This window comes from Acinonyx jubatus, chromosome B3 (assembly GCF_027475565.1).
Source record: "Acinonyx jubatus isolate Ajub_Pintada_27869175 chromosome B3, VMU_Ajub_asm_v1.0, whole genome shotgun sequence".
Lineage (NCBI taxonomy): Eukaryota > Metazoa > Chordata > Mammalia > Carnivora > Felidae > Acinonyx > Acinonyx jubatus.
The window spans coordinates 65,560,831-65,585,124 of NC_069386.1; the positions used below are offsets into that span (position 1 = coordinate 65,560,831).

The 24,294-nt window shown below is 39.5% G+C and overlaps 1 long non-coding RNA gene across 1 annotated transcript in view; it reads right to left on the reverse strand.

Annotated features, from left to right (window-relative positions):
• Positions 1 to 6,212: 6,212 nt before the first annotated feature.
• LOC113601768 (uncharacterized) overlaps positions 6,213 to 24,294 on the reverse strand; it is a 77,295-nt gene continuing 59,213 nt past the window's right edge. The window contains exon 6 of the long non-coding RNA XR_003423026.2: positions 6,213 to 8,536. This is a non-coding gene — a long non-coding RNA (uncharacterized LOC113601768). The remainder of the gene's footprint in view (positions 8,537 to 24,294) is intronic.

Consider the following 24,294-nt stretch of genomic DNA (forward strand, 5'->3'; position numbering starts at 1 on the left):
TGTCTGTGCCACAGAGCGAATTTGGACTCATCTACATCATTGAGGAACAGCCAATATACAAAAGCTTCTGTGTCTTCTATCAAATAGAAAATTATTTGGATTGAGCTCTTTTTTGTTGTTTTTATCGTAACTTAGAAAATTCAATATACACTTACAGACTAGTTACTATGTACCATCAGCAAGGATATGCTATGTCTGAAATTCCATAGATATGAATAAAAGAAACTTCGATTTTCTAATAGAGACTTAGCCTCAGTCAATATTCCTAAGGACTTCAGTTAATTTTCTTAAGGAATTGCCACAAAATAATCTTCTGAAGAAATAGAACCATAAAAATAGCCAAAATTAGTTATAGCTTCTAAACATATTTACTATATTAACCTGTCTTTTGTCTTCGGCCCTGCAAAAGCAAAAAACAAATGTACTCAGGGATGAAATTGCATTAAACCTTGTTCACCAGAAATGGAGAAAGACAAAGACACAGGGAAAAAAGACAGAAACTTGGGGTGCTTTGCATCTTCCAATATGTTTTTTAAAATTCTTTTGTTGAAACATGTGCTTTCTTGTATGTTACTTAAAATTTGTTTATTTTGATTTCCTCCTCTACATTTAGTTAATAATTTATATCCTCACTATATGACTTGTTGGATACAGAATTAATGGCCCATATAATTCCAAGTAACAATGAAATTTTTAAAAATGCCACTGTTCAGAAACTTAAAATATAGACTTGTTAATAGAAAAATCTAGAACAGTGGATCCCTAAAATGTGCTTAAAAACACATCTCCTTTAAAAAAATTTTTTTTTTTACATTTACTTATTTTTGAGAGACAGAAAGAGAGCACAAGTGGGGAATGGGTAGAGAGAGAAAGAGACACAAAATCTGAAGCAGGCTCCAGGCTCTGAGACATCAGCACAGAGCCCGACGCGGGGCTCAAACCCACAAACTGAAATCATGACCTGATCTGAAGTCAGACGCTTAACCGACTGAGCCACCCAGGCACCCTAAAACACATCTTTAGCAATCTGCAAATAAACATTCTCCACCTCATGGGGCCACTTAGGTCATCTTTAATAACTTTAATTCTTTTTAAAAGTTGCTTTCTTTTCTTCCCCTGCTTCTAGGAATCAAAGCCCTGATGCATTTACAACCGGTGCCTGCTGAAGAGAGACAACAATGTCTTTGTCAGTGAGGATCCTTGTCTCCATGGTCTAATTCAGATCACCTAGGCCATTCACCTTCCTCCCAAAGTCCTTCATGACATTTATCCCAACTCTCCACGATTCCCTGGACTAGGATGACTAATATCTGGTCCACTACATACATGATTGTAAGGCTCAAAAGCTTTGTCAAATAGAATTGCTAAAAAGAACTTCTTTTGTATTCCTCTGCCCCATATTCACTCTCAACTTACTGCTACTCAGGCTCAGGTCAGACGATTTTAAGTGTTTTTATTTATTTTTGAAGGAGAGAGAGAGACAGAGCATGAGTGGGGGGAAAGAGCAGAGAGAGAAGGAGACACCGAACCCGAAGCAGGCTCCAGGCTCTGAGCTGTCAGCACAGAGCCCGATGTGGGGCTCGAACTCACGAACTATGAGATCATGACCTGAGCCGAAGTTGGACACTTAACCTACTAAGCCACCCAGGCGCCCCTCAGGTCAGACTATTGTAAACCAATGCCAAAGAACTTGAGAAATTCTACAGGATTGAATTAGTAAATCATATTAGTAAGTCACACGCTGGATTAAATTATTAGGTTAATAGAAAAATAATTTCCAAGACACAATGACTCTCTAATAATCATAGAAGCATAGCTTTGGGGTTTTATTCCCTCTTACAGAGACCTCATGTTTATTTGGCATGCCAGACTGTAAGCTCCTTGGAAGAAGGATTTGTATCTTATTAACCTTTGCATCCAGCATATCTAACGTGGCAATCAGACTCCATACATGATATTTGTAAATTGATAATAACAAGTATTGAGCATCCTGTAGTTGAATGTTCAGTATACTTTGACAGATTATCACTGTATAAGCTCTTGAAGTGTTTCCAATCATGTTCTCAATTGGGCCACCACATACAAACAGAGCTGAGAGTAGCTCGCTTTCTTTTGGTAAATTTGCTCAGGATCTGTCCTGTCATGTGGCTAGTTTGCCAAATTGCTTTCACCACAGGATGTTAAAACACCACAATAAGCAACCAAACTATGTTAACCAGACTCCCCAAAGGCATATATCCCATGAAAAATGTAGGAGCAATGCAATTTCACAATAAGTATAACATCGTTTCAAAGTCTGTTGCCAGCAATTCTCAAAGGTGCCTTATGTGTGATCTCTTACAAATATCTGGAATTCTTTTTCTGTAGTTATCCTTGTGAGTTTTAGAATAACCCATTGGGATTTCAAAAAATATTTTTTCTACTTGTTTATCTTCTTCATCTCCTTCACCCTTCCTCTTATTCCTCTCCCCCTCTCCTTTCACACTCTCCTTTTGATTTTCAGATACTGCAAATGATAGTGTAGTCGAGTTCCCATTTCTTCATATTTCATTTCCTCAAATGCTGGGCATCCAACAAGTCTTATTCTAACCACTGTCAGCTAGATTTTTTTTTAATCTTTTTAATGTTTATTCATTTCTTGAGAGAGAGAGAGAGAGAGAGAGAGAGAGAGAGAGAGAGAGAGAGGGAGGGAGGGAGAGAGGAGGGGCAGAGGGAGAGGGAGACACAGAATCTGAAGCAGGCTCCAGGCTGAGATGCCAGCACAGAGACCGACATGGGGCTCGAACTCACAGACCAGGAGACTCTGAGCCAAAGTCGGATGCTCTACTGACTGAGCCACCCGTGCGCCCCCACTGTCAGCTAGATTATTAACCAGGTATTGATATAGAGGGAAAGGGAATATGTTTTAGAGTAAGTGTCTCCCTAAAGTGTGTACATTAAGTCAATTGCCCTTGAATAGTTATACAGGGAATTATTCACAACAGTCCCCTTAGGGGGCTTTACTTACTTCAACAATACAGATGCTGCTAAAACCCTGGAACTTCTCCCTTGAAGTTTCCTTCAGGGCCTCTGGCACATTTTATTGGAGAGACACTTGGATATATAAATGTGAGTACTTTTTATTCAAAAGTGGTACAGAAAATGGGCGGGACAAACTAGCTTGTTAGGATCTCACCATAAGTCAGAAGTTGTTTTTTTTTTTTTTTTTTATTCTTAGTATATTCTTAAATATTCTTAAAGTGAAGCCTTCCTTCAAATAGAAATATGGTTGTGCTTAGGTGACCTTGCAGGAGTTTCCTTCTTGTGGTAGAAGGAGGGGTTTCCATATGCCTTAAGGAACCGAATGACTGATGACAATCAGATTCACCTAAGAAGGAAGCTGTCTCTACAGTCCTTTTATGGCTTGAACATCTTCTAAGAAAGGACAGGAAATAAAGAGCACGGATCTTTTCCACTGGGAAGCCCCTCCCTAAGAGCACTCAGTTATGGTACTTGCAACAGATGACATGGAACAGTAACAGAGGACATGAGCCCCTCCCATCTACGATTTCCAGCTGCATCTCCTGGAAAAATGATGTGTTAGTGCATGACAGTTCACTGATCTTGGCAGAGCATGTCTATTTTGTGCAGAACGGAGGCTCAGAAGTTCACGTGGAGTCTCGTTTACCTTCCTGTTCCCTCCTGTTCTTTCCTCTGGCCCACTATTCCTCATTCCAGCACCAGACAACATGCATTGTATGGAGACATTTGATAAGATAGAGGAAGGAATATATGGCCAACCTTAGCATACTGCCCACTTGTCCTCTCCCACAGATGCACTAAAAGGGGGAACAGGAGTTAGGACACCCCTTAGGATATTAGGATGTCAGATGAAATATCCAGAACACATTGACGTTCCTTCCGTCTTTCCTTCTCTCCAACGTATTTTTCAACAACTAAAATTGTGGGAACTATTATCTGGACTTTAATATAAAGTTATGTACTTTCCTACAGAAAATTTCTACAGTCCATCCTCAATTTCCCATCTTTTATTTATTATTTATATATATATTTTTAAGACAGGATGAGTGAGAGTGAGCCAGCATGAGCTGGGGAGGGTCAGAGAGAGAGGGAGACACAGAATCGGAAGCGGGCTCCAGGCTCTGAGCTGTCACCACAGAGCCCGATGCGGGGCTCAAACCCACCAAATGTGAGATCATGACCTGAGCCGAAGTCAGACGCTTAACTGAGCCACCCAGGTGCCCCTGGGAAAGATTTTCTGTAACAAAAATACACGATACAGGCAGCTGTGCTCTCTGTCTCTGGTAATGGTGTATTAGAGATGTGACACTTGGAGCAGAATGGTCATCTTGAGACCCATAGGGATAATAGCTGTCATGCTGTGGATGGCAGAATAAGAATAGAATCTGGATCTAGTGATGTGGCATTGCTGCTTCATCACCCACCCCTGATATACCCTACCTTCAGACTTAACACATACATGACAATTTTTTTAAAGTCCCATTTGTCATGGCCTGAGCTGAAACCAAGAGGTGGATGCGTAACTGAGCCACCCTGTGTGGCTTCCCATGTCCCATTTGTTTTTTAAAGTCTCATTTGTTTTCTGATGAATTGCAACCTAAAGCATCCTAACAGTCGTCAAGACAATTCAACAAACACCCCCACTTTGCACTCATGAGCCCAGGAATCCATTTTCACGTACTACAGAAGGCTGATCATTATCTAAGGCCCTTAAACTCCTAAGGCTGCTTTACAAGAGGCTCAAGGAGTCCTCTGAAAATCTCCACTCACTGCTACAACGGAGATGGGATCTAGCAGTTTTCAGATATGGAAAGAAATTCCTCTACTGACTTCAGTTCTCTCTCTGCTTTCTGTTTTGGTCACTTTATTACAACATTGAAACTTATTTGTTTTCTGTAGCTTCTAAGAAGGCCAGATAGCAAAGTAGCTTAAAGAATGGGGTCTGGAGTCCAAAGATCTTTATTCAAATCTTATCCCCTCTACTTTGTGCAAATTATAGGACATGTAACTGATAGGGCCACTGTTTCCTATCTGAATAGACATAAAAGAACCTCCTTCCGAAGGTTTTACATGGAACTTAGTAGCCCTGAATGCAGTCATCTTATATTCAGGAAATCTTTAATTTTGCCTCTACAAGCTGACTGCCAATAGACAGACTTCAGGACAATCCAGATAGAGGACTGGAGGATTGGAAGGACTATTTCTGCATGGAAGTATACCTACTTATCTGGGGTCTCATTAAGATTTCTGAGCAGAACTCACAGCTTTTGAAAAGGACAGGAGAAATAAGTTCTCCATCCAAAAGAAGGTGCTCGTGGAGGGCTTCTTCACCTTCGTATCGAAAAGGACACTACTGATGAGCCCCACCAAGCTGAGATGAGCAGGCAAATTGAATACCACCCAGAAGCTCCCCTTAGGTGTGTGGGTTTAATGTCCTGTCTGCAAGGAATGGAAAGAGAACATTTTCATATACTTTGAGGAACAACGAGAAATATTGAAAGCACTGCCTTTTCACTTTGTCTTACCCAACCCCCTCCCGTTTTTTTGTTTTTTTTTTTTTCAGGTCAAATAGTTGCAGCACTGAAAATCCGACAGAGTCATCAGAAGAAATACAAAAGAGGACCTCTTCTCTCAAAATAAGCTTAAGCACCTTATACAGCGGCAGAGCTCACAAAAAATTAAGTAAATAATGGACGAACACTAACACCGCTGTGCATTCAATACATGATTTAAGTCTTGGAACATTTCCAAATGTTTATTTGCAAATATGTGCTTCTGGGCGTTCACATATCCAAATTCCAATTCTGCATAATTTAAATTCTAAACATTATATAGATAATGCAAAGTTTATACAAGGGACACCGAAAATCCATCTTCACAGCACTGACACTACATAAAGCAATATTTTCTGGTAATAATGTAAAAACCTTAAATTTTTAAATTGTTTCCTTTAAAAATAATTGCCAGGGTTAGCACGGCGAACGGTTTGACAAGGCAATAAAGCTTTGTGACTTTACAGCCCTGTGTTTCGTTTAAACAGTTACACCGTGACATTTGGTGACCATTAGGCACACTTAATCTGATAGATTCCCTGCCCTCTGTCCATTCCCACTCCAGACCCACCGACAGTAAAACAAACAAAAAAACCTTTCAGAACATTAGGACAAGTTTTGAACAAAGTTCCATTGTTTTCAGAGTCCTTATCTCACTTCTATTAAGGATTCAATAGTGCATTCCTGGAAGAGGCGATGGAAAGAATCGTGTTTAAGGGTTTATTCCAGAGGTAGGAGACAATCGTAAGTGGGGGGAAAAAACCCACAGAAAAGTCAAATAGCACCTTTTGAATTCTCTTCGAGTAAATCCTAAAAATGTAGGCTATGCTAATTATTACTTGGCATGCAAGATCATTTGTACTTTAGTAAGTCCCCTCTTTTCACTGGGGAGGAGACAGCTACATGTTTTGATATCTGCCTGTACCACAAGGTAGCCTTTGAGGAGTGCTGTGTTAAATAGAAGTACAAACCAGAGCCCATGTGTTTTCTGACCTTATAGGAATTTGATATGTAACTAAGCGTGGGCATGTGTTAAGTCATATTCTGGTCCAAATTAAGAAACTTGAATTAAACTGCTTCAGGAAGGATTTTTTTTTTTTCCTACATGTGAAACTAACCTCAGACAAAACACTGGGGTCTTGCTCAGGGGAAAACTGCTAAAATATAGCACAGAAGCATTAAAAACACCCAGTATTTGTCAAACAGATTTCACACAAGCTTCTCCATTGTAGGGCTGGGTAGTCCTGCCACTTTGGACCTTACCACTTATTTCTCTACAGGGTTTGATGTGGATGAATATAGGCTTTCTAAGATTTTTATGTGCCCCTTTATTTTTCTGATCATCTCTAAACCATGCCCTTAAAAGTAAGAGCCTTTGAGAATCTCTAGCAAGTTAAAATTTATCTTTTTCACCTATGTTCATTTTCCTCTAGAACACACCTATCTTACGGGTGTTTTTTTGTTGTTTTTCTATATAAAATAAAATGCAATCAGCCATTTTCAAATGCACAATAAACCCGGTTTACCCTAATAGAGTTATTATTACAAAGAGAAGCTTATCCATAGCATGTAGGTGGCTAATGAAGGAATGTACCTACAAGTATTTTGCCTGCTCAAGAATGCCAAGACCTCCAGTATTGTTTTTTTCTCTAAATTCTCTGTTAAACTAATTCCGTGTGATAGGCAGATATGTCCTCCACATGCTGGTGAATTAAAATTCAGCTTTCAGTGAATAAGATTAATTGCCTCTTCAGACAAAGCTGGATTTGCGCTCCTATTAGAGAAAGGGGGGGGGGGGGGTGAAGCATGGGGCAGGGTGCCAGCTAGACCGCAGTATTCAGTTACACGTGAAATGATTTGTAATTCTGAGTAATCACTTAGGACAAGCCCTTGCACCATTTTATCTATACATGACTCTAGGCCAAAGTCAATACTCATAGTAAAATAATGAGATGAAGCTAACTGAGCCCTTTTATTAATGCTCCAAGGAGCAAATCTGATGCTTGAGTTTCTCCCATTGAAAGTATCCACTTCTTCCTAAAAAATGAACAAGTGGGTCAGGATGCCCAGTAGCGGCCAGGGTACCGGCTTCAGCAAAAATCATAAATAACCAACCCTTCCTGCCTTCCCACTTTCTGTTTGTACACTAGGCTTTACCCGGCTGCAGGTGAAAACACATGAATTTTGCATTACCTCTAGGCTCATTAAAGAGATCTGGCTCTCTCCTAATAGCTTCCCCTCACTTAGGGGGAGACACACACACACACACACACACACACACACACACACCCCCATCATGAACCTTAAGAGAAACCATGCATAGTACTTTTGCTTTCTCTTCTTCATCACTCTTATAAAGAAAATCAACTGTTCTAGCAAATGCACAGCTTGGTGGCAGAGTCAGCATGCAACTGTGAGGAAAATGAGATGGGTAACCAGCTGTCCCAGTTTCCTGGGAATGGGGTTTGAGAAGGGAAAGGGGAAGGAAGGGTATAGGGAAATCTTGCTTTTAACCCTCAGTGTTGTTTTCCCCACGTTACCACCAGTCCTGTGACCAATCTTGCAAATAGGTATTAGCTTTAAATGGCTCCCTAAGTAGTGATCAATGTATTACTCTTCTCCATGCTGGTTGAAGGCCTAAAGATCCACTAGGAAAACTTAAAAAAACAATATATTATCCTTAATGTCATTTTCTACAACTTGGAGAAACAAACTAACTTATGTGGTGAGTAAAATTGTCTTTTATTAGAAAAATCCCACAGAATATTTCCACTTATCACCTAAAAACACATCCAAACTTTTAGTTATTAAGGCAAAATCTCCATATACATGTACTCCAATATAAGACAACATACGTATACTAGAAGGACATCCACATACCTGTATTCAAATTTCAGAGGGGTCTTCTATTCGCTAGGTGACTCTTCCAAGTCTCTTGATATCTCTGACCACAGCCTCCTCATCTGCAAAGAGAGGACCACACATTTACCGGCAAATTGTAACGAGTAAAGCTTAGTTCAATATCAAGTTCATGAATATGATTACCCACATCCCTCCATCCCCTGGATTATTCTTATTATGAGGGGTGTAAACCATTGATATAAATCGATCGTATAGAGATTTCAATCAAATGACTCCTAGTATTTCTCTAATGAGAGCTTTTGGTTGGTGACCAAAATAGCTTTTTTCTGAATTTCACTTCCATTGGTGTGTTCATTTGTAGATATGCCAGCAAACATGAAACTTCCCTTTAAAAAGCTTGGTCACCGGGTTGCCTGGGTGGTTCACTCAGTTAAGTGTCCGACTTTGGCTCATGTCATGATCTCATGGCTCAGAGCCTAAACCCTGCGTCAGATTCTGTCTCCCTCTCTCTCTGCCCCTCCCCCGCTCAGGTTCTGCCTCTCTCTCTCTCTCAAAAATAAATACACATTTAAAAAATTTTTTAAAAAGAAAAAAGCTTAGTCACAAACCAAACAGTCATGGGAAATTGCTAAAAGGTCCAGGTCCCTACGTACTGAGTACATACCGAGTGCATATTAACTTCATTTTTCTCAGCCTGAGCTTGGTTTTCTCACACAACCTGAACTTGGAGTGGTAGTTTTTTCATGGAGATTTCAGGACGCACAGTTCCTACGACTACACAGGTTGCATGTCCTTGGAGAAACTTTCAGTCTAATGAGGACTCCAGGTATGCAACACACACATCCACATGAACAAACCCATGTTTGGCACATGATTGCCAAACATATAGGGAAAAGGACCTTTAGGTAGAAGACAAAACACACAGAAAGTCACCACCACTTAAGAAAGCTTGGCATTAGGGTAGCCCGCAACTAGTCCGGTGTACGGGAGTGCAGAGAGTAAATGGAGGGAGGCGTGGAAAGAATGGAGAAGAGAAAGGAAAAGCCCCAGTCGGATGGTATTTATTGGCACTTCTAAAGTGTTTGTACCTGATCTGGAAGCCAGATCCTCTGCAATTTTAACATGACAAAGGATCACTTGGGGAGCTTGTTAAAATACAATTGAGGTCCTGCCACCATCAGTTCTAATTCAGAAATCCTGGTGTGACTCCTGAGAATCTGCTTTCCAACAAGCTCTCCAGGTGATTCCAATGGAAGGTGATACAGAAAACTCAATTTGAGAAACATGGCTGCAGGATATGGGGAGTCATTAGGGATTTATCAGAGGGGTAATATAATCAGATATATGACATAAGAAGATAAATAGTTCCTAGAGAATAAATTGGAGGACACCATAACTAGAAGGAGGTGCATAATCCAGTTGGGAAGCTTTTTCACTGGTGCAGGAGGGAAATTATGAGACACTGAACTGAGTACCATTAGATGAGAATATAAGGAAGAAGTATAAAGCTTTAGCAGGACATAGTGGCTTACTGTTTGGGAAGTGGAAGGAATCTAGCATGACTTCAGGTTTTCTGTTTTGTGTTCTGCTGCTGATGATTATGTTGAAACAGCTTATATAGGAAGATGAGTAATCTGGGGGCATAGGAGTTACATTTTTCATATGTCACGTTTAATAAAATGGTTAATGTATGGGCTTTGGAGTCAGATAAGCTGGATTTAAAGCCTACCTCTGTCGCTTAACTTCTGTGTAACATGGACACGTTGCTTCACCTCTCAGATGTAAACGTAGGGGAAAAGTTCAGGGATTTTGATGAGTAAATCAGCTAATGTAAGAAAAGACTTTAGTACAATGCCTGAAAGTGATTAACAAATGCCAGTATTTTTTATTTTTAATGTTATTTTTAATGCCATCATCATTAGCTAGCTAAAGATATTCCATAGCCAGATGAAAATATCACACAGATGATTATTAAAACTTTATTACAGATAAGATCATCCGGAGAGAGAGAAACGAGAGAAACATTTGAAAAAACAAAGACTAATAGAGTCCAGGGGAATATAAATGCTTCAGTTGATAGATGAACTGGATGAAGCCGAGGAGTGATCACACAGAAAAAATAAACAGAAGATATTGTAGGTCAACGGTGTAGAGCAGCTTAAGGTAGAAGAAGTTATCAACAGTGTCGCATGTTTCAAATGGTCAGGAAAAATAAAAGTCAAAAAAAAAAAAGTCTGCTGTATCTGACAAATGGGAAAACACTGATGACCTTAATTAGAATGGTTTCAGGGCAATGGGGGCAAACTTCTTCCCTCAGCTCTGAAACAAAGGACATAAAGAAGTGTTCAGAATGCCAGAAACCGGAGGTGCAGACTATAAAAGATGAATGCGTTCCTGTCAGAGAACACCAAGTTTCTCTCTAAAATTAGGGGGAGATCTCTGGTGAAAGCAAAGTGGTGATGCTGGGAAGCAGGGTAGGCACTAGAGGGAGAGGGGAGAATTTGGAATAAGTAACGAGGGACAAGGGAGTTTACCAGGGACTGTAAAAGCCACCCGGCAGCACTGAGGCACGACTATCTTGTACACTTATTTGGTTTTCTCTTCTTCCAAAGCTTGGGTGGGTGGTAAGATCAGAGAAGATGGATTGTGGGTTTAATTTAAATTTTACAGAGCAGATGTGGGAGAAGCACAGGCAATAAAAAAGGTCGATGTTGGAGAAAATGGAGTTAAAGTAATAGACGGAGATTTAATAGAGAAGAGAGTGAAGGCAGAGGAAAGCTGATGTCTGAGAGCACACTGACAGGACTCGAGGGGGTGGGGGGCTCAGAACAGGCAGAGAAGAGCAAAAGAACAAGGAAAGTGGAAAGACAGAACTGGGGGATTCGAGTGTGAATGAGGGGCATATAATTTCAGAGGTGAAGTAGTCTCAGATGTTGATAAAATTGTGTGAATGGCCACGGAGAGGACTGACACGCAAACGTTTCATGACTGGCGTAGAGAGGTCAAGCACTGTAGCCCCTTAGGCTGGAGCAGAGGATTGATGTTCCTCTACACAGGACCGGGGATTGGGACTGTGGAGAATTTTGGAGAAGTACCATGGGGTGGCGGGGGGGGGGCTGGCAGAGGGGTGGGAACATCGCAGCAGAAAGTGTTCAGCATCGAGTGTTCAACAGCCAGTGTATGCTGGGTGAACAGCAGGTCTACCACGATCTGGTGACTGAATAGAAAGATGAAGATCATTGGGGTAGAAGTTAAGGTGCTGATATATCTTCCACATGAATGTAGACATCCCCTAGGATGACGAATGGAATTGATGTGGAAAAATACCCAAGGTTGCTTCATTCTTCAGTGAGTGCAGACAAGTGCCCTAGTGATTGGTAGAAAACATCCATGAGGAAAAACTGAGAACAGTATAATCTAAGGCATTGCAATCCAAAAAAAAAAAAGACGGGAATTTCCAAATAACTATAGAAAATCAATAATCTGGAAGCCACAACTTGAAATTTAGGAAGGTGACCTCTGGGCTGCTTAGGAATATCAGGAAACAGGAGAGACTATTCAAGGTATTGGTTTTGGTTTTGGTTTTCCTTTTCCTTCCCCAGTGTGTAAATCCAAAGCTAAGGTTTACTTTCTGCCTCTCAGCTTGGATTAGCTGGCGATTGTTTATATCTGCTCTTATCTTCCCTTTTAACTCTTGGCCGCTGCTTATACAGGTAGATATTGTCATTATTGTCATTTTTCTTTGACATCCAAGTAAAGCAGGTTTATGAATCTGTTTATTTCGCTGTCAATAGGAGACATTTTATTTTATTAAGTTTATTTATTTTGAGAAAGAGAGCATGCGTGTGCGTGTGCGTGTGCGTGTGTGTGTGTGCATGCGTGCAAGCTGGGGAGGGGCAGAGAGAGAGGGAGAGAGAGAATCGCAAGTAGGCTCCATGCTGTCAGCATAGAGCCTGATTTGGGGCTCAGTCTCCTGAACCGTGAGATCATGACCTGAGCCAAAATCAAGAGCCTGACACTTAACCAACTAAATCACCCAGGTGCCCCAGGAGACATTTTGTTTGCCTTTTGTCTAGAATGGGCCCATTTGAGCAGAAACTGTGCTGAGGTTTGGAAGTGATCATTGCAACCCTAAAATCCCAGCCATGGATTGATCTCTCCCTTGCATTGTCCTCCTTTCTTCTCTTCCTCCCTATCATCCTAACTTTTTTGGGTTTTGTCTTTCTCTTTCATTATTTCCTCCTTGTTTCTCATTTAAATCTGACATCCTTCTTAGATATTCTGAGGCCCCCTCTCCCTCATCTCCAAACATACAATCTCTAAGAGAAGAAAGAAGCAAAGATAGACTCATAAATAAAACTCTACTTGTTTGAGCACCAGGGCATCTAAATCTATTTGAATAATTAATTTGCCTTTGTATCTTGTAACCCCAAATTTAGTTATCTGCTTCCGAAGTTTTGGCAATGGCCTCTGATAAATCCAATTGTCTCCCTTAGTTTCCCCCTGTAGAAAAATATCTACCATTTACTCCATCATTCTCCCAAAACCATTAACAGATTTAATAATTTAAGCTACTCTGTTAAAAAGGAAATATAGTTTTAAAGTCAAAATAAAGCTGGTGTCACTGCAAGATTGGCATTATTAAAAGCATGTTATTTGAGTGTCTAAGATAGATGCTACACATAAGTGTTTAAAATAATTTAAAATGACTTTTTGTTGTAAATTAGAATATATAAACATTTAAATCCTATCTCCGAGTGAAGATTGACCTATTTGAAGGATTTTTCTCATTTAGCAAACGTCTTATTATCTACAACATAAAGATAAAAGGACGTATTTGTATTTAGGCTTATGCAAACCTAAAAATACATAGATTTGATGCACAGAAATGGACTTAGTAAAAAGGAGTCCTTTCTATGTTGAATAAAACAACAAATAATTCTTCACATTCACTGAACAATACGTTATTAGAAAAAGAGCATCTCAAGACCTATTGTGTCTTTTTCTTCTTCTTCCTCTTTGAGTAACTCAGGCAGGAAACCTCAACATTTTATTTGATTATTTAAGAGTTCCCTTTGGAGTGGAAGTAGATAGAGCTTGATATCACTATGTATAAATAAATAATTCGAAGGTTTCTATGTCCAGATAAAATCCACAATCAGATAAGTGGGTTTCATTTTATCTCTTGTTATTTTAGTGGTGGTAAGCCTAGTTTTTCCCTCCACTCACTGGCCTATACTCCTCCCAAGATCACTCCCTTGGGCTCTCCTGTGGCCTGAGGGATGTATTTAGGATCTCATCAGCCCTTTTAATCTGATTGCCATTCTGCATTTTAATCTTTGCTCCTCGGCCCTCATAAATTGGGAAGAAACTGCATCATCTGCCCTCTCCCCCCACCTCCTACACCACACTCAGGCCACAGCAGCACAGGAGTTACAAATGCCAGATTATAGATCTGCTCCATTATGAAAACGTGTGTGGTGACACTTCTCTTCTGACAGTCAACAATGTTAGAATCAGTAAACAACTTATAACTGTATATGTCATTTGATATCATGATGGCTGTTAGTGATGCCTGCATGCTTTATAAAAAAGGTAAATGGAATTCATCGGTTCAGTTCTTAAACTTTTTTTTTTTTTAACAAATATTTGCTTATGACCTAAAGTATGCCAGGAATTAGGCTGGGCATTAAGAAAACAAAGATGAACAAACATGTTCCCTGCCTCCCAAAAAAAAAAAAAAAAAAAAAATCCTTCACAGTCAAGTAAAGAGGCAGTCATGTAAATAAGTTATTATAATAAAGTAAGACTAAAAATAAAGTATAAAATTCCATTACAGCACAGAGGATGAATGACTAATAAGACCGAGAAGGTCAGGAATAGTTAAGTTGGGTATCATACAGAAGACAATGTTTGAATAATCTTTGAAAGAGGAAGAGGAGAAAACAGAAGGAGGCCATTTTCAGCAAATGCACATATAAAAGAAGAAAAAAAAAGATGACGTAGCTACATACATGTCAATAGTTTGGCATATATAGAACATAAGATGACAGTTGGCATATTGCTGAAATTGAACATTACAAAATCCTTTGGGGAAATAATGACATTTGTTTTCAGTATCAGGATTTCCTCAATTTAGTCAATCCCTGAAGTTTGGCGGTAAAGCAGGAGGAGACAGGTGTGGCTCCCAGAATTGTAGAAAACCACATCAGATTCACGATGCCTTCCAGGAACAGATAATGGGATGATCGAAGCCCAGTTCAAAGGAGTGCTTTTGGCAACTAAGGAAAAGGTAAAGGTGATGTTTCTAAGACAAAATAAAATATATATTATTCTTGCATAGCCCTATCACAGCATTGAACAGAATTTGTGGGAATATAGAGAATTGTGGTACCTAACAGAATTCATCACCAAAAACTATACCACAAGCAGAATCATTCTTTCAAAGATCCTCTTTTCTTATCACACCTTTATTCTCCTAGAGCATTCCCACTGTGACAATTCTTTGATCCTTTATCCTTATTGCTTCATTTCTATTGACCAACCCCTCAGGAATTCACTTCCCTCCTTCAATAGCCCTTGTTCCAGAGTCTTCTTTATAATGACTCTTTTGCAAATACCCTCAATTCCCTGGGCTCTTTCTCCTTCCATCACATCCACTTTGCAAACCCCACTGATGAATCCAGCAATGTGTTTCCTCTGGGCCAGCATCCACGGAGCTAAACACTGCCGGACAAAAATCTTACAACAGGGAAAGCTGTGATCGTGATTCACTGAGGGTCCCCAGCCCCAAATGTTCATTCAACATGGAGAGACTCGAGTGATCTCCCTGCTCACCACCACGGTGGCTATTCAAAACCTTGGCCATGTCCCACCTACTGTCCCACTTTGGTTCTAGCACATCACCTGCTTCGTGGTTCACTGCGAACACAGAAACCACATAGTACATTCCACATTACCTTCTCATTACCAAATCTACATCTGCGGTCATCACTCATCTTCCCTCTCACTACGAAGGAGGAGCTAACCTTTTTTTCAAAATTCTATCTGTTCAGTGTCTCAGGTAACCATACCCTTTCCTGGGGTGCCTGGGTGGCTCAGTCTCAGTCAGTTAAGAGTCCACCTCTTGGTTTCAGCTCAGGTCATGGTCTTAGAGTCATGAGATTGAGACCAGGGTTGGGCTCCATACTGAGCATAGAGCCTGCTTAAGATTCTCTCTCTCTCTCTCTCTCTCTCTTTCTCTCTCTGTCCCTCTCCCATTCACACCCTTCTCTCTCTCAAAAAAAAAAAATCCCCTTTCCTATTTTTTCCACCTCTCTCTAATGGATCATTTTCATCAGCATTCACAGACTCTCTAATAGCTCTCACGTTCAAAAAAAAAAAAAAAAGAGAATCAAAACAGAATGTTCCCTTGATCCCACATCTCCAATTAGTATATAATTTCTCAACTTCCCTTCAAACCCAAGTTCAACTCCACTTTCCCCAAGGCGGTCTTGCTTGTACCTCCACAATCCCAGCTCCCTTTCTGATCACCATCAGTGCATATCATCAAACCAGTCTTGCCTTATTTGACCTTTATGCCACATTCAAACCCTTTCCCACCCTGTCCCTCCTGACATAGCCTCTTTGCTTCTGTGTTAATACACTTTCTGATCATATTTCTATTCCTTTGGTTCTTCCTTCTCAGACCCAAACAGAGCTTACGGTGTGAGGACTTGTGTGCAAGTGGTTGATTTGAGAGATGATCCAAGGGACTTGGTAGAGGAAGATAAGTAAGGAATAGAAGTGTGTTATCAGGGTCAGCATAGTAGGCGAGAGGGATAAAGAGATGAACTCCTCTGAGGTCTCCTGAGAGGTGTGCAGCATGCTTCCTCTTTTTTTTTTTCTTTTTTTAAAAATATTTATTTATTTGGGGGGAGAGCACAAGTGGGGGAGGGGCAGACAGAGGGGGACAAAGGATCTGAAGTAGGTTCTGTGCTGACAGGCTGACTGCAGTGAGCCCAATGTGGGGGTCAAACTCACGAACTGCGAGATCATGACCTGAGCCAAAGACAGACGCTCAACCAACTGAGCCACCCAGGTGCCCCTGGCATGCTTCCTCTTAATTGTCTGAATGACTTTGCTCTTCCTTCCTTCTTTACTATCACTTAATTTTTGTGGTCCTCAGGACTCAGTCCCGGGCTGTCTTTTCTCATCATTTTAAAGGGATGTTAATATCTCTTCCCAATAATCTCAGACATCCTTATGCTGCAAATGGCACCCAAGTGTCTACAACTCATAGATTTTTATCCACCACATAGATTGCAGTTCCAAATATAACTCTCTACATGGCCTCTCCATTTGGAGCTTTATCAGGCATCTCATATTAAGGATCCCCCAAATAATCTCTTGATTTTTCCCCAGTCCTGCCCCAAATCTTCTGCTTCTTTACTTTCTCATAGCTTAATAAATGGAACTTCCATTCACTCCTTTACACACAACAGAAACTTGAGTCATTTGACTACCCCCTTCTTCTCCCTTCCTACGTCCAATCCATCACTAAATTCTACCAATTGTACTGCCATTTCTACTGAAAATTTTTCCACCCTTTATCATCTCATTCCGCATCTAGGTGATTACAAGAGTTTACTTCCATTTCTGTCTTCCTCCAATCCATTCTGGACATAGTAACCAGGATAATCTTTCAAAAACATGTATCAAATTGTATTACTCCTCTTCCCAAAGATTTTCATTGTCTTTATATTATCTTTAAGTTGGTAACAATTTGATTTTCTGGGGACCCATCCTGTTTTATGCCTGTTGTCCTAGCTTCATTGTCAGCAGGGTCCTCTTTCATTCTTCAAAGTATCCCATTTTGGCTGATAAATTATATGGTCACCCTACTCTTTTTTTAAAAAAAAAATTATTTTATTTTATTTTATTTTATTTTATTTTATTTTATTTGTTTTGTTTTGTTTTGTTTTGTTTCAGAGAGAGAGTGTGTATGCGTGAGCAGGAGAGAGGGGCAGAGGGGGAGAGAGAGAGAAAGAGAGAGAGAGACTCTCAAGCAGGCTCCATGCCTGGCATGGAGCCTGACATGGGACTTGATTCCACAACGCTGGGATCATGACCTGAACCAAAATCAAGAGTTGGATGCTCAACCAACTGAGCCACCCACATGCCCCTGGTCACCCTACTCTTAAATACAAAATTCCCATATGACTTACTTCAATCTTATCTCATGTTATTTTACATTAGTCAACTTGAAGGCACCAACCATCTTCCACTTCAGAGTCCTTGTGCATGCTGTCACCTCTGAGAACAACACATTCCCTCTGAACCATCTGGCTGGCCAACTCCTCTTACATCAAGAGTCCACTTAAGGCCACCTTCTAAAACAGGTATTTCTCAGTTTCACAACATAAACCATTTCTACCAGGACACTTACTTCTTCTGTGTCTTCTCCCCTTCACTCTTTGTGTAAATATAAATTCATTTGTACATTTATGTGTTAATACATATTTTCCCCACTATGTAGTAAGTGTGAGGGCAAAAACATCGATCTGCCACTTAGTAATGTATACTCAAGCACAGTCGGGACCCCTTGTGGGTGTTCTTTAATATTGTTGAAAGAACCAAGAATGGGAGAGAGAAATGCCAGCCAAGGCCTTTTTAGTACACCCATTTTCTAAACCTGAATAAATACAGATTCTCTCATCACTCTGACCTACGAGAGCACAGTGAAGATGTTGAAAGAAAATGCCAACATAGGAGGTGCATGTACAATTTTCTAGTACTTTGTAAAAATGAATGCAGCCGTCTAAACACAATGGAGACCAATTCCACAGAAGCAATCGTTGGTAAAGAGGGGAGCTTTATTAGCTCTCTCAAAACAGGAAATTAAATGAAAGAATAACATACTTAATGAAAAATTCAGCTTAGAACAGAAATGCATTCATATGAGAATATATGCCAAATCTGTTCTCTCATTAAAGATCATAAACTGGTTAACATTTCAGAGCCAGAAGGACCATGGACACGAACTAGTTCAGTTCTGTCATCTTGCAGGGAAGGGAGTTGAGACCCAGGCAGCAGAGGTAAAATTAGCAAGTCCACAGTAATGAATGGTCTGCCATATTTCTGTATAATGAGACAGGTCTAGGGCAAATATACTTGTTATTTTCCTAGTGGCTAATTCAAAATCTCCTTAATATGTACCACTTTAGAAAATAAAATAATACTCATTCAATAAGAAGATAGTCTTTAGATAATCCTTTACATTAAAAACTGGGGTTGTATGGAAACCAGTTTGACAATAAATTTCATATTAAAAAAAAAGAAAAAGAAAAAAAAATCCAAAATAATTATTGATTAAAAAAAACAAAACAAAACAACTCTTCTCTATCCCATTGGCCTCCTATCATGAGGAGATTAAGATGCTGTGGTAAAAAAGAAAATACACATTCCGATTTATAGAACACAATTGCAAAGGTGAGTTATTAAATTACATTTCAGGGCATTCTTTTTAATGAAACAGAGTATCAGCTACTGCCATTTAACTAGTAAATTACTTTGTTTTATTTAACTAAAACGTGTTCTTAGGTTTCTCCTCTTTGATGGGTTTTATTTTTCACTCTATGAAGAGCATATCTCTATGTCAGTGATTTTGACAGTGAACTCATAAATCCCTTCCTAAGTTTTAAGCCTTCAAAACTGACACATATTTCACAGAAGGGTACCTGCTTTAAAGAATTTGGTTCTAGCACCAGATACTGGATACTTCCTTTACTATGTGAAAGTCACATATCCGTTTACAGAAAGCTCACACCATTTGTTTTTCAAAACAAACAAAAAAAGTCACCCATCCATCTCCCCACCCTGAACACAAAAGGTCATACCTATTGTAAGAAGTGTGCCTTCCATGGATGACCCACATCATTGCCTCCTAGCCACAAGACGGGCTACAATGACAGGATTAACACAGGGCGTGTAACACTGCTCTATGCCAAGATAAACATCCCATTGTAACTTCTGAGAATGAGGAGCCAAACATTTTCCTTACAGACATTCTATGCCCTCAGAAATTCCTCCCTAAATTCTTCTGACCAAGTCCAGATTTGCTGGCTCAGAGATCTTACACACATAATGTTATTTGTCTGACTCTAGAATGTAATTGGGTCTGCTGTTATGCTGTATCCTAGTTGTAATAAATATGAAAATTATTTTACATTTTTATATATGAATACTAAAGAATGCAAAGCATTTTTAGTATACATTAAAAGAGCATGATTTCTATTCAATGAAAACACAGAGCCTCAGTAATACAACAAATGAATGGAATGGAGAGATAGATATGGAAAAAATTATTTACTCATCAAGACTCTCCAGTACGTGACATTTTTCCAAGCTGGAAAACTTACCACGCAGAATATTCTCCACCCAGAAATGTAAGCCAGTATTTAGCAGTTATGTGAACAATGACTTTGAAGGCTGCGAAAAATCCCACGTGAGGTTTTCATTACAAAGACCTTATTTCATATACGTCAGGTCGAACTTAAAAATGGTAATTACATCTATAGAAGTTCAGGGCTTGGCTTTTATTCTTAGGTATTTTGGCTTCCTTATTTGGGGGGGGGGGGGGTGGTGCGGGGAGGGAGAGTGTCTAATGATGCCCTGGAAACAATTAAGTTAAAAAGAAACAGCTAAGAGTATTTGATCGTCCTTTGATGAAGTGTGAACACTAGGCCCCCTTCCCCCAAAGTAGAACTGGACTAAGCCAGCTCTGAGGGAAGGAAAGTGTAAGTAGAGGGAAAGGAAGGAACGCATTTGTTGTTGTTTCTTTATCTCAGGGAAGCTATTTCAAGTGATCACTGGTGGGAACTGCTGATAGTCAATCTCATATTTTCACTCCACATTTGACATCAATGTTGTCAATACGACATAATCGTCTCTGTCAAAAGCATCATTCATTTCCAAACTGCAGAGTTATTTACAGTCGTGTCTTCACTCAATGTAACACTACCACTCAACACTCAGCTGTCCCTTCGCTGTTTTAAGTAAATGTTTGAGCAGACTTTTAAAGAAGCTCTATTTTAGGTTAGGCTAACAACCTGAAAATGAACCCAAAGAAAAAAAACTTCTTCTCTTGTCCAAATACCATTTGGACAAATGGATAAAGTTTTTCACAAAAAAATGGCATTTCAAAATGAGTTCTGTTTGGTAAGAGACATGGTGCTGAAAAGTGACATTTATAATGACAGCAATATGGATCCCCAATAAAGAAGACGGGGTTGCATTTTGCTCTAATTATAACTTTTTTAGCTGTGTGTGTGCATTTTCTTAAGTTTGGAATCAATTATAATAATGTAGCTTTCCGTTAAGCACCTACTCTAAATCTCTGTTTACAAAAACATGGCCGATATGAGTCTTGGAACGCAACTAAATAGAAAATATTATGGGGAAAACTCAGTCTTATGCTTGTAAGCACCCAAATGAATAGCTATCTACTTCATGGCTTCTGGGCACCCACTGTGGTGCCAGAAACTGTATAGCAGAGGAAATAACAATGGCAATATGAGAGAAACTAGGGCTATTGGAGATCAAACAGGGTTTTGAAAATAAATTTACTTGTTTCTTCCTTCTATTATTTCAGAGAAGGGATTTTAAGACTCTTGGTGTAACCAGAACTCCCTATTTCCAGGAGGTAACTACTCTGCCTTTTTATGGCAGGACATGATAATAGCTAAAAAGAGCTGGATGGGATTTTGAAAATTGGAAGCAGATTTAAAGCTAATTTGACAGACAAACAGAATTTTGGTGGTCTAATGACTTTCAGAAGCCATTTATCCGTAGTGCCTTTCCTAAGAAAAGTATAATTATCCCTATCAACCTGTGGAGCTCCTTTCTCTTCATATAAAATGCATCAAGTATATAAACTAAAAAATAAATCAGGCATTCTAAATACATTTTTGTCATCTGAACAAATTAAAACTGGGTGTCTTTTGAAACCAGTGCATTTTTTAAATAATAGTACCTACTACTTACTGTGAGCCTACTGTGTGCCACTTTGTGTACATGATCTCATTTAGGTTTCCCTCCAGACCGTCCGTTTGTTATCATAACCCCCATTTTACAGATTGGACAACTCAGATGGACAGAGGTCCAGGGATTTTTGTAAGGTTCTGTAGTTACTATTCCTGGTGGTGTAGCTCACATTTATTATCAACATACATACTGTGATTTTTCTCATGGGTTTTCTCTTTTTAAAAAAAATGTTAATGTTTATTTTTGAGAGAAAGAGAGAGAGAGGGAGGGAGAGAGAGACTGAGAGGGCACTAGCCGGGGAGGGGCAGAGAGAGAGGGAGGCACAGAATCGAAAGCAGGCTCCAGGCTCTGAGCTGCTAGCACAGAGCCTGACAAGGAGCTGGAACTCACGAACCGTGAGATCATGACCTGAGCTGAATGAAGTCAGACGCTCAACTGACTGAGCCACCCAGGCGCCCCATGGGTTTTCTCTTTTAATTCTCACAACAATCTGGAGGTAGGGACTATTAATATCCTCATTTTATAGCTGAAGAAACCAATAAAATCTTAGGCTTTCAACAACTTGTGCCATACAACATCTTACTTAGCTAGTTCACGATTGGGCTGGGATCTGGACGTAAGTTTTGTAGTCCAAAGCCAGCGCTTTTCTCATCCAGACACACTCATCACCCCAAGACCAAAATCAGAATTTGAAGCCTTATCTTTTGTTTTCAATATGTGCACAAATTCCACTTTACCTCGCTGTCCTAACAAAAGTTTGAGAATGTCAAAATGCTTGCTTATTGTCTTCGTTTCCCTTTTTGTAATTTGCTTTTATCTCCCTCTTCATCCCATGCTTATGCAAGCCTATCCAGGACTCCTTGACTGTCCATTTCAGGAAAATCTTTCCTTTTACTTTATCACGTGGTGTCTGGGGCAAATGCTAATGTTTGTTTTTCATTGTATTGTGTTTTGCCCTATTTTCCTATAGCATGTCTCTTTTCCTATAGCTTTTCCTAAAGCATGTCTCTTACCAGGAGACCAGGCTCCTAACAATGTAGACTACCATAGTGCCATTTTCACCAGTTCATTTTGTATCTTGGTTTATTGGTTGGTGCCAAAGGACATCTTTCCTAGATATTCTCTGTATCTGGTTATTTTTAAGAGCCTTGCCCTCCCAATCTCTTTCACTGCTGAAGTCGATTGCATTGACTATCTTCTTTCCCCAACAACCCTTTGCCTTTTTCCCTCCCATTTTCCATGTGGGTTGTCTTTTCTATATTTCATTTTCTTTTCTATTTCTATATGTTCACTGATCCTACCACAGTCCCTTTTCCTCAATCCCCATCCATCATCATCCTGCTTTTCATGTACCCCACGTCCACCATTTTCTTTCTCCCTCAAAATGAAAATATTTTAAGCCCCATTTCTGTTGCTATGTACACACAGTTAAGACAACCAGAAACAACATCTCTAGCTACAGAGCAACTCACACATAGTGATAGATGTGAGTTGGTTTTAATAAACACATCTTTTATCATGATTATTACTGTCTTCATGCTTGTCTATAATTATATGTGTTATGCTTCTGGTTCACCTTCCTACTTCTTATTTCCTTGATTAACATTATAAAAATAAAAACTCAAGTTAATAATCACTAGTTATTGAATTGTCACCTCCTCACTCTACTTATTGACAATAATTTGGAAATAGCAAACATCTCGTCTGATTATTAGGCCATCCATTTACCATGACCTGGGGCCACTTCTAAGTGATTAACGATGTGTGAGTTTGCTGCAATATTAAAAAGATCAACCTGAACCTTAACTCAAAGCATAACGACATCTTTAGAGTCTTAGAACAATTTTGCTCGTTGGTGTTTTTTTGTTTGCTTGTTTCTATATGCCTACAATGAAATAAGTAAATCTCTCTCATTTCTTAATTTTGAAAAAAATAGGGTTAATTTATATAAAATTCAGTATCTATAGTTATTATGAAGATCTGTATGTCTTTTGAAATTTGTTAGCCAGTGATGAACAGTCTGGGTTAAACACACACACACACACACCCACACACCCACACACCCCCCACCACACACACACACACACACACACACACACACACACACACACACACACTTCTATAATTCCAAACGAGAAAAATGAAAGAATTCCTTTGGGAACATTTTACTTCTAGGTATTACACCTCTATGGGATATTTCAGATTCCTTCTTGAGTTATCTTTCTCATTTCAGTAGTAATTTACAGTCTTCAATGTCTTTTTTAAAACTTATTTTGTCTTACTTATTTCCTAAAAGGTAGCTAGGGCAAACAATGCTAGAAGTGGAGTGATATTAGGATATTAAATGGTTTTCCAAGGTCATGTACTAATCTGGGGCTTAAACCCAGGTCTTCTGAGTCCTACCTCATGATTCTTTCTATGCTACCATGCTTATCTAAATATTAGATCAGGGGCGCCTGGGTGGCTCAGTCGGTTAAGCGTCTGACTTCGTCTCAAGTCATGATCTCACGGTTCGTGGGTTTGAGCACCGCATCGGGCTCTGTGCTGACAGCTCAGAGCCTGGAGCCTGTTTCAGATTCTGTGTCTCCCTCTCTCTCTGCCCTCCCCCACTCATGCTCTGTCTCCCTCTGTCTCAAAAATAAACATTAAAAAAAATTTTTTTAATAAATAAATAAATAAATAAATAAATATTAGATCAGATACATACCACCAAAAGTGGGAATTAAGCTTTAATTCTTTAAATAGAAAAGGTTTCTAAAAAATATTTCATTATAATCTATTTGACCTGGTACGATGAAGGAAAAGAACATTTTTATTTTCTGGTTTCTAATTTCCA